Source organism: Taudactylus pleione, unplaced genomic scaffold, assembly GCF_031769625.1.
Source record: "Taudactylus pleione unplaced genomic scaffold, aTauple2 ptg000350l, whole genome shotgun sequence".
In the NCBI taxonomy this organism is placed as follows: domain Eukaryota; kingdom Metazoa; phylum Chordata; class Amphibia; order Anura; family Myobatrachidae; genus Taudactylus; species Taudactylus pleione.
This window is the reverse complement of record NW_028284751.1, coordinates 2186034-2202109: the sequence shown is the minus strand read 5'-3', so window position 1 is coordinate 2202109 and position 16076 is coordinate 2186034.

Sequence of the window (16076 nt, the reverse complement as noted above, 5' to 3'; positions counted from 1 at the left end):
ATCTCCCAAAATGGCAGCTTGTGGTGCCATCTCCCTACCCTGTGCTTTTACATGGGAAGTGACATTTTGGTGGATTTTCAGTATTCGATATAACCAATCACCTGTAGAATGTCCTAGTGGTCACTGTAGCTTATGGTATTATGTACAATGGTGTGAAATGGAGCCATTAAATGTCTTGTCACAAAATGTCTCTATGCATACCCTCCTAAGCCATTGCAATTCCAGTAATAAACTTCCGACTCTGGGGGTCATTCAGACCCACTCGCGAGCGGCAGTACGCTCGCAAGTGGGTCGATGGTCCCCACTGCGCATGCGCACGACGGGAGCTCCGTCGTGCGCATGCACGAGACCCGGCGAGCGAAGGACTTTCCATCGCTCCGGGTCTCGCACCAAAGGGGGCGTGCTGTCGATGTTGATTGACAGCACGCCCCCTTTGGTGGGCGTGCCAGGGGCGTGCCTGCCAGACAGAGGCGTTCCCATGGGAACGCCTACCGTATGAAGCCGGCCCCACTGACATCACTAGTGATGTCAGTGGGAGTGATTTTGGCTCTGATAGAGCCAAAATCACTCCTGGCCTTGCGGTTGAGAAACCCGACCACAGGGTTTCACTCGCAAGACCATCGCGACCATCTTGTTGCACGCTCGTATATGCTGTGGGTGGTGACCCACAGCTATACGAGCGTCCAGGAGGACGCTCCATATTAATGGAGGAGGGCCCTGATTCAGAGGGAGCACTCTGGTCAGAGCGTCCGGCTCTGAATCAGGGCCTCTGTCTCTCTGGTATCACTGCTGGCTCATGATGGTGATAGGAGCATCTCACTGACATTGAGGAACTCCCATTTTACAGTTTGACAATATTCCCTTACACTGCAGCCTTCCTATTATACTTGTCTGCCACCAATATCTTGCATAATAAGTTACCGTAACTGTAGGAGTAACCTTAATCTCTGTCACAGCAGCCGATTGTGGCGCTCCACCATCTGAGAGCTAAGGACACCGCTGACTCATGTAGTTACCCGTCATTCCTGTAATTGCTTCCCGAGATCTGTGGGCCTGATTCGGAGATGTACGTTACTGCCATTGCAGCTTCGATCCCGTACGAATGACGCAGACGCCGAGGAATGTATGAAGACGGCCACCTGCGGTTTTAATGGCCGCGGGAGACGCCGGAGACATTTATTCTTGCGTATGGGATTGCAGATGCAGAGTGTGACACGCCCCAAAATGGTTGTGACACGTCTGCTGTCTTTGCCGCTGCTCCCCGTAACCTCCTCCCAAACGCTCTCTGACTGTCAATCACACTGTGAGTAAGTCCTTGCTGCGAACGACTGGTAATGTACCTTGATGCATTCGCATTGATAGGTACACATTAAACGACTCGCCAATCTGGCCGATGGTCGGGCGATTACCCTTCGCCCTGTATCATGCAAGATTGCCGCTACGCACTAGAAGATTTAATGAAAGACAGAACGATCACTGATTCCATCCTTCATTAATATGCACTGCACCGCACGCCATATCACATGTTGTCATTGACGACGCGCGCAATCGTGGGTACACAGACAATGTGCCCGATATATATCGTTCCGATACCCTTCAAACCGGTATATCGGACGATATATCTAATGTGTACCCAGCCTAAGGTGCATGTGCAGATTTCCGATTATCGCTCATCTGCGTAATCATCGGAATAGCGTACAGCTCTGAATCAGGACCTATAACGGTTTCCAATAAAATTGGAAACGCTCCCTTGGCTGTCTCCAGCCCTATTGCCTATTGCTGCACCTACAGTGACTATGTACAATATGTCGTTTTCCGATGTTGCGCAAATAAACAACCATTACAGCAGTGTGATGTGTTTCTTGACAATTGACCTGTATGTATACTTATTTTCTTAAAGTATGTTTGGCCCTAGAGGGGATCATTGGTATATATGTAACATCCACATGCAATGGCACATGCCTGCCTGGGCAGGACCCCAAGTAAGATCTCAAGGTGAGTGCTCTATAACCTTATCAAGACCATCTACAGTGGTGTGCAAAAGTATAGGAACCCCCTGTTAGGCTGCAATACATCCTCTGCAGGGTACAGACTTGATCGTGATCCATTTCTGCACAATTGATAATTGTTTTGTTGATTTTAATAGACTGAAAAAAAAAAAATGGAATGAATAACAGAATTATATTATATAATAATTATATTATAATAATAATAGGGCATGTCCGACAGTTTGGTCACATGTATTTTTTTTATATTGGTTCTTTAGCTATAAAAAGAGCTTTGAATGCTTCCTGCTCTGAATTTACGCTGTCAGAAACATTATCGTGAAATGGAAATTTGGGGGAACGGTGGGTGTTGATGGCCAGACCTGGTAGAAACAGCAACACCTCTGTGCAAACTGCTCGTAAGCGATTCAGTTGTGAAAAGCAGAAACCACACATCGCCTGCAGAACGGGCCATCAGACGTCGCAGTGGTGACTCCGATGTCCGCCGTGCAGTATCCGGTGTGCAAAATACAAGTTTTGTGAACAAGCGAAGGCTTTATCGCGGCCTCACCGCAAAAGTCAATGACCACATGAACTTTTTGGAACAAATTGCTGTGGACTTTTTCTTTATTTTTATTTTTTTACTTTTTGGCCATAGCCACAAAAGTGACATTTGACAAAAAACAAACAGGTGACGTGTCGGAAGAAAAGGACACTTAGCCAAATGTTGAGCCTGGAGGTGGATCCATGAGGCTTTGGGGATATGTGACACCTAGTGGCACGGGACATATAGTTAGGGTGGAAGGGAGCCTGGATTCAGCAAATGCTAGAGGCGAATGTCCTTGAGATCTGCAAGGAAGTGGGAGAAGATCCAAGGTTTGATCTCTATACAAAATAAAAAAAACATTTGTTAGCTGCGTTTTCTTCCAAAGGGGTTTCTTCCTACAAGCCCGGTGCCAAACTCGTGCAAATACCCACTAGTGCACACTCACACACTTTTGCATCATGGTGAAACTAAGACACGCAATATGCATCCCCCCCCCCCCCCCCGAAAGTAAAAAGGATGTGCGCCTGTCTGTAATACATTGATTACTTCCTTAATGTGCCCTATCCACCCCCTGCTAGCTCATGTTATCAATGTGCCCCACAAAATGATATTTCCTCGCTGCACTTCAGTACTTGGCAAAAAAAAACAAAAAACATTAGACCGAAAAGATGTTTCCTGCATTTGTCCTAAACGGGGGTGTGTTTACTATGTCACTGAAGAGCATTTGGCACCGTATTAAGCCAACAATGGCATTACAAGAACAGGCATAATGGTGCTGCTGTGATATATAATACATAGCACTCTCCCCATACAGTGATGGATTGAGCTGTTCAATAATGCAGAGTGTAAAAACACCCGTCATCACCGGCAGTTTGCCCAACGGTAAATAAAGCTCTATGTCTGATGTTTGCCAACAAAGGGCCTGATTTTAGAGATGGACGCAGATCTCACAGCCGCTGCATCTTTGTAAATAGTCGCCTCCTGTCGACTTCTATAATCCACTGATGCGTTCGAGGATGCAGCAGTGGATCATCTGCATGAACATCTGGTACTCGTTACGGCAAAAGAAAATCGTGCTGACGCTAGCCAAAGGCTTCACTGCCTTCAGTGCACCCATCATGGTGCAGATGTTCCCCCTGATTTCTGTGACGCTGCCTGTCGCCTCCCCCCCCAAACGCCAGCAGCTGCGGCATTCGTGCCGTTTTGAGCGGCATCGCAGGCCCGGATCGGCACATGCACAGTGCGGCTTCTGCGCAGATCTAAGGAAACCGTGTTTATGTACGTCTGAATGAGGCCCAAAGTGCCGTAATCTTCACACTTTTTGTTTTATATGAATAAAGCTGCCGGCTCTCACCTATAGCTGCCGGTTGATGCACAGATGCTCATTTCATTCATTTCCTAAATGAAGGCCTGATTCAGAGCCGCTCGTAAGCGGCCGCTCGTTCGCTCCGAGCGATGTTCGCACAACTGCGCATGCTTATGGGTCGTAATGCGCATGCGCCAACCAGTCATTGCGGTCAGAAATCGAGCGCTCGCCAAATAGCGAGTGCCTGCTAATTTGAGTGACGGAATGAGGCGTTTGTGGGTGGTAACAGGGGAAGGTGCTTGAAAACGGGGAGTGGAGAGCCAAACGCAGGCGTGCCTAACGGTCAAAACAGCGTTTTAAGGGTGTGCATAATTAACAAAGCAGCGTCATCGACCACGTCACTTGGTTGTTTCTTAGCCTGAACTGTTCGCATGATTGCGGTAGGAATATCCAACCACAAGCACTGTGAGCAGTTCAGACGCCTTTCGATGTACTCGATTAATCAAATAAATAGCAGAGATGACGTAGGATGCGAGCGGCCAGGGGGCGTCTTTACAAAATAGCGAGCGCATGTTTCGTTCGCTTGCTCAGACATAGAGGCGTCCACAAACCGCAAAGAGCGAGCGCTCAATTTAAATATCCGGCCCCTTTTTCTGAACGAGCGAGCGCAAATAGCGTCTGGCTCTGAATCAGGTCCTGATTTCACTGATCTTATCCCAGTTTATGGAACTAGTTATAAGCATTAAAAATGAGACAAACCTAACAAGGTAACACGTACCCCTGACAAACAATGCCAATAATTCTATCACTGAATCGTACGCCTTGTTGCCTAGCGCCTTTAAAACAGGATTTAAAAATGATTTTCTAGAATTGCCAATGATTTTCTATGTATGCTATATTAGACGTATGTCTCACTATTGCTATAGCAGCTAAAAGACTGTTTGTAGCACAGAAACCTGTCTGTTGTCAGCCGGGCCTGCAGCCATTTTCCATTTGTCAGTACACAGCCAGCCCATAGCTAATTGTCCGGGACCAGTGTAATGCAGCAAAGTCTGGTTGAACTGACTTAAGTAGTGTGAGCTCAGTGGGAGGAAATGACCTTTAGAGGGGTCACACATTCCATTTGCTTATGTTCCTTACTGACTCACTGCATTACTGACACACAGTTTGCAAACCTTTGACCCAACAGTAATGATTGAGCTGAATGACCCACAAGACCCTTATGACAGGAACGGCTCCCACCTATCCTTAGGAGGCTGAGCTGTGATTGTGAGATCTCGCCAATGTCTAAGGGATCTATTTACTAAGCAGTGTTAGGAGACAGAGTGAAAAGTGATAAGAAAGTGATAAAGTACCAGCCAATCAGCTCCCAACTGTCATTTTTCAAACACAGCCTGTGAGATAACAGTTGGGAGCTGATTGGCTGGCACCTTATCACAGACTTATCACTTTTCACTCAGGGGTCTATTTACTAAGCAGTGTTAGTAGACAGAGTGAAAAGTGATAAGTCTGTGATAAGGTGCCAGCCAATCAGCTCCCAACTGTCTCACAGGCTGTGTTTGAAAAATGACAGTTGGGAGCTGATTGGCTGGCACCCAGGGCCGGATTAAGGCCCACATGGGCCTGGAGCTGAAAATGTTCAAGGGCCTATATTGAGAAGGGGGAAGAGCTGTGATCGGTGCTGTGTGAGTGTGGTCAGAGTCACCTTGGTGTGTACACGTCCTACACTATGAACACAATGTCTCCCTAACTACATAGAAATAGAAAAATTGCATAATTGTTTTCTTTTGGGTGGGGGGAACTAGAAAAACAATTTAAATACTTAAAATGTATGGCCAGTTAGGCACCTGGTAATCATGCTGTCATGTTGATGGGCCTATTTTTATGTGGAGGCCTGGAGCTGTAGCTCCATCCGCCCCATTGTTAATCTGGCCCTGCTGGCACCTTATCACTTTTCACTCTGTCTCCTAACACTGCTTAGTAAATAGACCCCTAAGTGTGAGGACTCACAAGCTCATGGAACCTAGGGCCTGATTCAGACCCATCCGCACGCAGCCTGCCGATGTTTGCAATCTGCGCATGTGTACAAGACGCAGTGCACGAACCAGTCCATGCGATCGGGAAGCGATTGCACCCTGTACACAGACGCTCCACAAGCATGAGTGACAGGACGTGCCGTTTGTGGGTGGTGACAAGAGGTGTTCGATGGTAACGGGCGTGTGGTGGTGCGAACGCAGGCGTGTCTGTGCGTCTGAACGCTGATTCAGGGGCGTGCATAAGTAAGACGCAGCGTCAGTGTACACGTCACATGGCTGAAGTACACACAGCAGCACTCGCAGGGCTTGTGGTAGGGTATGGTCAGCCACAAGTGCTGCGTATGGGTCCGATGTCAGCCGATGTTACCGATTGTTTAATACACTTCCTGGAGATGGCGTGTGTTACTAAGGGAAAGTGGGCGTCTTGTGACAGGATGGTGGGCGTCTAATTTCATACCGTGATCGCACGCCAAGACATAGTGGGCGTGCTAATGTCTCGCTAGCGCTCGCGGGATTTGCATACTTTGGATGCGGACGGCTGCGTGCGAAAGGGTCTGAATCAGGCCCCTACTTCTTAAAATGGGCTGCTCTATACAAAGTCGTGAGATAGAGGGGGGGAGGGGGAGTGTATCAATGGCGACGCTACAATGACTCGTGACCAGTGCTGCAGTCCCGCCGCTCCCCTCCTAATGAATTCCTCACAATATGTTGGGGAAGGGGTTTATATTTATTTAAATTTTTTGTTAAAATAAAAACATAGGAAAATACATATATAAAATGACAGGAAAAAAACTCCTGTTCGTACAGTAAAGAAATGTACATGGTAAAACATTGGGAACATGATAAGGAATGATCGGACAGCTACATACAGAGAATTCTCAGTAAGCAGGCATAGAACCTGATGCAGAGATATACGGTAACCATACTTGCCTACCCTCCCGATTCGGCCGGGAGACTCCCGAAGATCGGGTGCCGTTCCCGCGTTATTTTGGCCTTGCCCCCTGCTTCACGATGCGCATGCGTGGCCATGTCCCTGCTCCGCCCACAAAACGCCGGCCACGCCCCCTTGATTTGCCGATCTGGCTGCCCCCTCCCGGAAGGAGCATCCAGAAAGTTCACAACCCTGGCGGTAACCTGATGGTTAGCGCACGTCTGATGTTCAGTGGTCTGAGCAGGAGCGTGTGCAGAACAGGTCCTGTGATCTCGCTCACAGTTCCCCCTTAGCTGCATCCTGACTGACATGCTACCGCAGTTGGGGGCCCAGCGGGGGGCGTGGTTGGCCACCGTTCCCAGAAAAGGGGGCGAGACGCCCCGTTTTCTCTGGGAGGGATGAGTGACAGAGAAGAAGCTTACCTCAGCCCAGCCGGTGCCTGTGTCACTTGCAAGGCCAGGCAATCTGCCAAAGGAGCGGCCATCGGCTGCGATAGTGATCCGAGGACACCTCCTGCTGCATTTGGTTGGATGGCAGGGGCATATCTATAATGGGTGCAGGGTGTGCGGGGAACACGGGCCCCTGGGTCCAGGGGGGCCCCGCACCGCACACCCTGCACCCATAATATTACTTGCCTCTCCGCAGTCCCACGTCGGCGCGGGGGTCCGGCGCTGTAAAACGACTGGAAAATGGCACCGGCCATGCTCTCGTTGTTTGCGCATGCGCAGTACAGGGAAAATGGCTGCCGCGGTCATTTTCCCGGTGACCTGTGCATACACTATAGACTCTGGGCACACTCTAGTGCCCAGAGTCTGTAACTCCGGCGCTGGCCACGCACAGCTCAGTGCGCTGCCGGGAGGAGAGGAGGGGGCCAGTGTCGGAGACTGCACACGGGCCCCTCCTCTCTAGAAACGCCCCTGTTGGATGGTATTGTGCAGCCGCTCCTGCGAGGTTGTGCAATATGACCTATCTCTGAATCAGACCCATGGTCCACTGTGGAAGAAACAGCCAGAGGTGGCAGATGTTAGTGGGCCGGCGGTGGATGGGGCCCATAGACATAGTATCCGCAGGCACCACAGAGTTATACAGAGAGTCCAAGAAGGGACCCCAAATACATCAGGGACCCCAAATACGACAGGGGAGGTATTGTGACTAATATATATATATATATATATATATATATATACACACACACATACATTTCTCATGGATGACTGTATTATGCACCAGCAGAGGTGGCTCCTACCTTTATTTGTCATGGGGTTGGCCGTGCAGCAGACCTGTCCGGATCCTTTTCTTTCCAGCACCTGCGAGGTGCCTTGCGCATGTGCAAGACATCTGGCAGGGCCCGCGACCGGTGCATGCGCAGAAGCATCGGCTTCTAGGGACTGCATCTGCTGCAGCTCCTAGAAGCCAGGTAGGGCTGACGGTAAGACAGAGGAGTGGCTTCCCCTGGGAAGCGCTTTGTCTGTGCTAACCGTGGTCCTGACTTCATGTCCCAGTGGCAGAAAACACCGCCCTGAGATTGCCTGTCTGGCTGTGATTGGCAGATAGCCATTATAATAGGAAGCCATTGCCAAGGAACACGCACCTGGGGATGGTGGATTTTACTGGGGGTCTAAAACCCCTAGATACATTTTTGCTACTGTACTTCACCAGTGTAACCCAGTCAGCAAAGACCTGAGGAGCCATCCCTACCCTTGCAGTGTACACCTTCGCTAAAGCCAGGGTATTGAGCACACCACCAATGGCTTCTTACCGATGGTGGAAAACCATCGATCATCAATGGCAGAGCTGTCGATGGTCATCCCTAGCATGAGGTCCTTTGCCTGAAGCCCCGCAATACAGACACACTCCAGCAGCAGTGCACAGTTCCATTGTAGAATCTAGAGCTTGGCATGATACCACAAGCCCACTACTGTGGTACCCGGGTAGCAATGAGCACTGAAGCAATGGGTGCATAGAGCCCTGGGTCTTTATTCCTCTAGCAGCCTTGGACCCTGGCCAACTGTCCAAAATGTCCCTATATAAATCTGCTACTTTCCACAGCAAAGGAGGGACCACTGGTTATCTAACGCAGAAGGGACTCCTGCAGTCCTATATTAAATGGGAAAAATACCTTGTAAGTTGGATTTATATACGTGTAACGGTACTTAAAATGGGAATGACATAATCAGAAAGGATCAAAGGCAGATAACCCCCGCCCCGGGTGCTTACTTACTAAATTGCTGGCTGCTGGGACTCCCAGACAGATAGGAGGTAAGTGCTGGGAATTTTCTTTAACCTGATCCTGGAACATGAAGAGAATTTCAGTCTCTTGGGGAGGAAGCTTTCAAATGCAATGGACATATTAATTGTGAAGAATTCAATACCATTTCCTTGATTCATACCTACACAGTTGTGGCTTTTAAGGAAGAGGCTTTTGTTAAGACTTTAAATTGCCACGAAAGGTCACAGTAGCCAGATTGAACGAGGTCTGGTCATTCGCACACACATACGCCTTACCAGTGAACTGCACCTGTGTGCTGTATGCAGTGGAGGCAGCCATTTTGGGCTGAACCCTACGACCTTTAACACCTATTTTTACTTTTTATTATTGTGCTCTTTGCCTTGATACCATTGCCCGAACCTGACAGGTACAAGTAGCGGATACGCTGGTAGAAGGCCCAGACGTGGGTTGTGGAACAACGAGTGAAGTTTGCACTGTTACATTTTCTTTGTTATATCTTCTAAGTGCTGTAACTTGGTCATTTTGGTACCCATCTCCTTCTGTCTTTAATATTTCATTAATGATTAAGTGCCAGGCTCTCGCTAATATCCTTATCCACCTGTCACCTCTGTCTGGCCGAGCTGCTCCTCTTTGCTGTCAGCATTGCCATGTCAGGATGTCCTGTGGGCTGCACGGAGCCTGTAGCCGGGAAGTGGAATATGGGAGCCGGGTTTCCCTCTGTTGTGCCAGGCAGCTTTCAAAATATGGCATGATCTGGGCATAGGTGCATTCACCACAAGGAATGGAATGGGCATCAATGGACCACAGTCATGTTAATATGGTAGGGTGGCTACCTTGAGTATATTTAGTAAGGACCCTAAAGGCTAAGATCAAGGGCGGGAAGAATCACTCATGGCATTTTGGATGTGATGCATCCTGCCAATGATCGCATGCATACCGGAGTTTAGTAACGCCCTATGCATGTACATTTCAGCATAACAGCTGTCCTTGGCAGTGTGGTGACTTCTGGGTTCGTGACCCGGGAGACCCTTTGTGCATGCGCGGCCGCCGGCCAGCACATGTGCGACCAGGGCCGGATTAAGGTCTGTGGGGGGCCCCTATCAATAAATCATTGCTGCTACTGTTGGCACCTAGCATCAGGCTGCAGCTCTCTCACTCCCTGGGGCCAGTGACACTTGCGGGACCAGGTTACCTGGTAAGTAAATGCTGCTATTGTAATCAACATTCTACACACACAGACACTCACACGCATGCTTACCTCTCCTGGAGGCCCATTTATCAAAGTGTGTTTGAGGTAAAGTCCCCGAAAACAACAGTTTTCGGGGGTTTACCTCAAATACTAAGTATCCCCCGTATATATGAAGGAGGGACCGCAGCAGAGATCTCCGATACCTGCTGTGATCCCTCCATTACCGTTGGCAGACGCCTCCCCCATAGGTTTCTATGGGGATGCGATGCTGCCGAATTTACCAATATCCGGGATGTGACGCATTCCAGATATTGGCCCCCGCAGCTAACGCCATCTGAAGGTGGCGTTAGCCGCTGTAGCCTATGGGCTACACCACGCACTATAAGCCGGCGGAGGGATCCGCCGAAACCTTCCCCGGCTATGGCACTCCACGGAACTGCGCATGCACACCACCCCCTGCGCTGGCCGGCAGCTCTGCGGAGACATCGCAGGGACGGGCTCTTTTCGGAAGCCCATGTCCCTGCATGTCCTGGATGATACATCCGGCCAAAGAGATCGCTTTTTGCAAAGCGTTCAGGGGCGTTACCGGCATGCCGTGATCGCTTTGCAAAAGCGATCCTTGATAAATGGGCCCCTCCGACTGGTTTCAGAAGCAGCAGTCGGACGAGCGCGATTCGTGGGTCTTTTTAAAAGGGGGCAGAGACAAATGCCAGGAGGGGCGGGGCATAATCGTGGGCAGATGGCTTCCGTTACAAAAAATCCAAAAAAACGGTTCATCTGGATGTGCCCGGTGGCTGGGGACAGTGGGGGTCTTTCAGACCCGGTCGCAAGTGCTGAGCACTTGCAACCGGGTCGATGTTTCCCAACTGGGCATGCACACGTCAGAGCTGGCTCCGACGTGCGCATGTGCGAGACCTGGCAAGCGACGGGCGCCTCCGTCGCTATGGGTCTCGCTCCAAAGGGGCGAGCTGTCGATGGTGAGTGACAGCTCACCCTGTTTGGGTGGCGGGCAGGGGGCATGGCCGGCCAAAAGGAGGAGTTCCCGACGGAACGCTTGCCATTTGTGGGTGGCCGCACTGACATCAGCAGTGATGTCAGTGGGGAGCTTCCTGCTCGATCAGAGCAGGAAGCTCCCTGGGGCTTGCGGTTGACGAGACCCAACCTTAGGGTCTCGTCGCAAGCCCCGATGGTCGCGATGGTCTTGACCATCGCGACCATCACCCTGGTCGATCGCAAGAGCTGTGGGTGGTAACCCACAGCCTAGCGATCGACCAGGAGGCGGCACTTAAAAAAGTAAGCGGCCGCCCTCATTCAGAGCGATCGCTTGCAGCAAGTGATCGACTCTGAATGAGGTCCAGTGTGTGAAGGCCCACTATGTATGGGGGCCCCGGGACGACTGCCCCTGACTGCCCCTGTCGCTCTGCCTCTAACCCGGCCCTGTGTGCGTCCATGGGTGACCCTGGGAGTGATCCTATTGGATCCCTCGTAGGGAAAGCTCCGAAAAGAAGCCCATAGGCTTCTATTACGCAACACCATCCATAGGTGGCATTGGCTATTGGGTCCAAGCTCCAGAAAGCTTCTGAATCAATTAATTCTGAATCAGGGCCTCAGACACATAATCGCTCTCATTGGAGGCCAATCTCTTATAGACAATCTACACCTACCTTGGGACTGGTACAAGTATTCATGGTGTGACCGATGGTCCATAGGCATTGGAACGGGGGAGGCAAGGGGGCGACTAACCCCCCCCCAGACATTTGAAAGGCGTTGGCCGCGAACGGTCAGGGGCTGTACTTTATAGCAATAGGCATCACAACCTCTGCACTGCGAGGAGGAGGAGGAGGTGTAATGTGCGGTGTTTAAATTAATAGGCCGCACATTACACCTCCTCCGTGCGGTACATGGAAACACAGCCCCTGACCGTCCGCGGACGCTGCTCCAGACCCGACAAGGTAGTGACGTCACGTGAGGGTGGAAGTGCAGTTCCATGGACATGGTGGGGTTTCATGCTTACGGAGCTCAACGGCGCAACAGGTAAGTTGGGGTTGGTGTTAGGGGGCGCGGTGGTGGCGGCGGCGAGTGGAGGGGAGGAAGGATTTTATATTGCCCACCCCCCAACATAACATTTTTCCCACATCCCTGGTTGAGTCACAGATGTACGCAGATGCATTCGCAGCTGCAATCCCGTACGCAGCTGCCGTGCAAACATATACTAATGCTGCGGCCACCTGGAAACGTCATGAGACGCCCACCGGCGACTTTGCAGATCCAATCAAGTGCGTACAAACACGCAGCAGCCGTCGCAGATCCTTCAGTAATTGACCATCTGAGTAACCCTACGGTCATGCAGAACTGTCGCAGGAGATGAGACGCTGACGCCATGTTTTCTGCGTACAGGATTGCAGAGACACACCAAAAAAAAGGTCGTAACACGTCTGCGTTTTTCCTGCCAGTCCCCGTAACCGCCCCCAAACGGTCCCTGGCGGTCAATCTCTTTGCGAATAAATTCTCGCTGCAAGGGGCATCGCTAAGGTACCTTGATGCATGCGCAGTGTGTCCATGAGGCATGAGCAGTCAGCTGACAATCGCTCATCTGCGTAAATAGCATTGCGTCCACATCTCTGAATCGGGCCCATAGACAGCAGAAGCAACACCAGCAAACAATGCGGACATGAACGCAGCAGCGTCCGACTCAGCGCCAGGCCCCAGGTGCAGTTTCATACAAAGCCCTGGTGTTTCTAATATTTAATTGTTATTGGGACAGTAATTCTTGCGACGCTAAGGAAGCGCCCGTCCTTGTTCAGTGGGCAATTATGTCATCACGATCAGTGGAAAACGCAGTTGTGGCTGAAGTTAGGGCCTTATTCAGATGTGGACGCAAATGCCATCGCAGCTGCAATCTCAGATTCGCAATTGCAAATATATGCTAATGAGTCACTCGCCATCCAGTGCTTAGAGACACCTCCTGCTGCCAGCAAGGACGCAGTGGCTAATTTATTCATGCCCAGGAAATGGCGTTTAAACGGTCCGACGAGCCTGCGTTTTTCTAACCATTCCCCCCCCCCCCTTTACCTCCCCCGGAACGCTTACTACCTGGCGCTCACTTTGCAAATAAATTCACTGTGCGAGCATAATCGCAATATGATTGATGCACGTGCGGCTAACATGTATGCGCAATGTCTAACAATCGCTCAATCTGCGTATATATCAGCACTTTGTCCACGTCTGAATCAGACCCTAATTTCCCAGCACCATGGAGGTTCTCTGACATCGCTACATATAAATGTACGTTAGGCTGAGCGATGTGAGAAGCAGCTGGTTGCGCTACGCCGTTAGCACCAGCTGTCAGGATTCCTGTCTGGAATATAACGCAGCCTGTTGTCTGTTGTATAGAGATACGGAATCCAGGGCGCGTTTTGTACAGACAATTGCCATTTTCTTTCCCTTTCAGCTGTTTTACAGGAAAGATAAATAACCCAAGAAATTATTTATTTATGAACCACTTCCATTAAGATGATAAATTAGATTATCAGCTTCCTGACTGGGTTGTGTTACAGTCATCTTTATGGATCAAGTAATGTAATGATCATTTCCTTCCTGTGAAACGGTGACCTTTAGAGACCTCTTCGGGTGAATGTAGGCAGATTTCCTCTCTCGTTCTAGCAGATTGGACTAATTACTCTTTCTGTCATTCTCATCAGTAATATCCAGAATATGAATGTGCTTTCCTTTACTTACAGATCTGGAAAATATATACAGTATATATATTTTTTTTTTGTGTGTGAAGGGATTAAAAACAGTGAATCCAGGGCCTGATGCAGACCCGCTCGCGAGCGCATAGCGCTCGCAAGCGGGTCGATGGTCAGCCAGTGCACACGTGCACTGTGCGCAATGTACGTGCGCGAGCCCAGGAGCGAGTGAGAACTTCACTCGCTCCGGGGCTCGCTACACAACGGGGCGGCTGTCGATGTTGATCGACAGCTCACCCCATTTTGTAGGCGCGGAGGGGTGGCCGAAGGAACGCCTGCCGTTTGTGGGCGGCCCTACTGACATAATTCGTGATGTCAGTAGTGAACTTCCTGCTCTATTAGAGCAGGAAGTTCACTCGGGCTTGTTGGAACCGAGACCCTACCACAAGGGTCTCGTCGCAACCCCGATGGTCGCGATAATCGCAACCATCGCCAGGCCGCTTGTAAAAGCTGTGGGTGGTCACCCACAGCTATGCGAGCGGCCTGGAGGTGGATTTTTTTTTTTTAAATCCGCCCTGACTCAGAGCGAGCGCTCGCAAATAGTGAGTGCCTCTGAATCAGGACCCCAGTCCATTAATTGTGAGCTGATAAAATCACGTTAATCAGTTGTGCCACAAAAAATATGTGTGTCAATTATAAGGGGCAGATTGATGTTAAAGGTAAGTTCCATGTACTAATCCTTGGAGAGAGATAAAGTGAACGGAGATAAAGCACCAACCAATCAGCTCCTGTGACAGGCTGTGTTTGAAAAATTACAGTTAGGAGCTGATTGGCTGGTAGTTTATCTCCATCCATTTTAGCTCTCTCTCCAAGGCTTAGGGCCTGATTCAGCACTCGGCCGATTTTTGCGATCTGCGCATGAGTATTTGCATATTTTCGCTGCGGCCGGGTGTGTGCGATTGCAGACTTGCGATCTGTGCTGAATCGGGCCCTTAGTACACTGACCCCTAAAATACAACATGGTTCAAATATGAGATTTCGGGAAAATATGCAACGGCGCTGTTTTGATGGTGAAAACAAATTTACAGCTAATTGCCATTGATTTGGCGCCCAATCCAGCAGATTTGATATATCCGGGCTGCAGCTGCAGAGCAGCGGAAATCACAGGGAAAATGGTGGCGGACAATTTCCCGGTGACTTGTGCATGCACAGTAGAGATGTCTTCGGGAATAAAGCATGAGCGCCATTTTCCCGGGGAGACCCGAGATTGCGCAGTAGTTCCTGGCTCCAAGCTAATTATCCGGTCTTGATGGAGAGTCCCGGCTGGCACCAGCCTGTGTCTCCCCAGGAGAGCTGCCATGAGGGGGGGACTGCCGGGTCTCCTGTCCCGGGCCCAGAGAGAGAGGGGGCCCGAGTGGCAGCGGCGAGGAAGAGCATCGGTGCTGCTGCAATTGAACTACTATGGAGCTGGCCGCGAGCCAATCACAGCTCGCGGAACGGCAGCCAATCAGGAGCAGCCGCTCCTGATTGGCTGCTGTTCCGCAAGCTGTGATTGGCTCGCAGCCAGCTCAATTGTATTGAGCTGGCCGTGAGCCAATCACAGCTCGCGGAAATGTAGCCAATCAGAAGCTGCTGCTTCTGATTGGCTGCTGTTTCGCGAGCTGTGATAGGCTCACGGCCGGCTCCATAGTTCAAATGCCGCAATGCAGATGCTCTTTTTCTCCGCCTGCCACCCGGTGCATTACTCGCTGCTGCCACCCTGGCACCTTTCTCAGGTACTTGTATTGACCCTGTCTTGTGCCCCCACTCGAGTCCAGCGAGTCTTCCCTGCACTGCCCCCCCCAGTCCAGCCAGCCTGCCTTCACTGCCCACCCCCCCAGTGCAGCCAGAATTCTTCCCTGCCCACCCCCCAGTGCAGCCAGCCTTCCTTCCCTGCCCAGTCCAGCAAGCCTTCCCTGCTCTCCCTCACCCTTCTAGTCCAGCCAACCAGCCTGTCTTCCCTGTCCTAGTCCAGCCAGTCTTCCCTGCAGCACCCCTATGTCTAGCCAGCCTGCCAGCCTTCTCTGCCCTGCTTCTCCCCTAGTCCAGCCGGCCTTCCCTGCCCTTTGTCCCCGCAATCCACTCTTCCCAGCCAAGTGCCCCCGCTTTTTTAGCCTTCCCTGC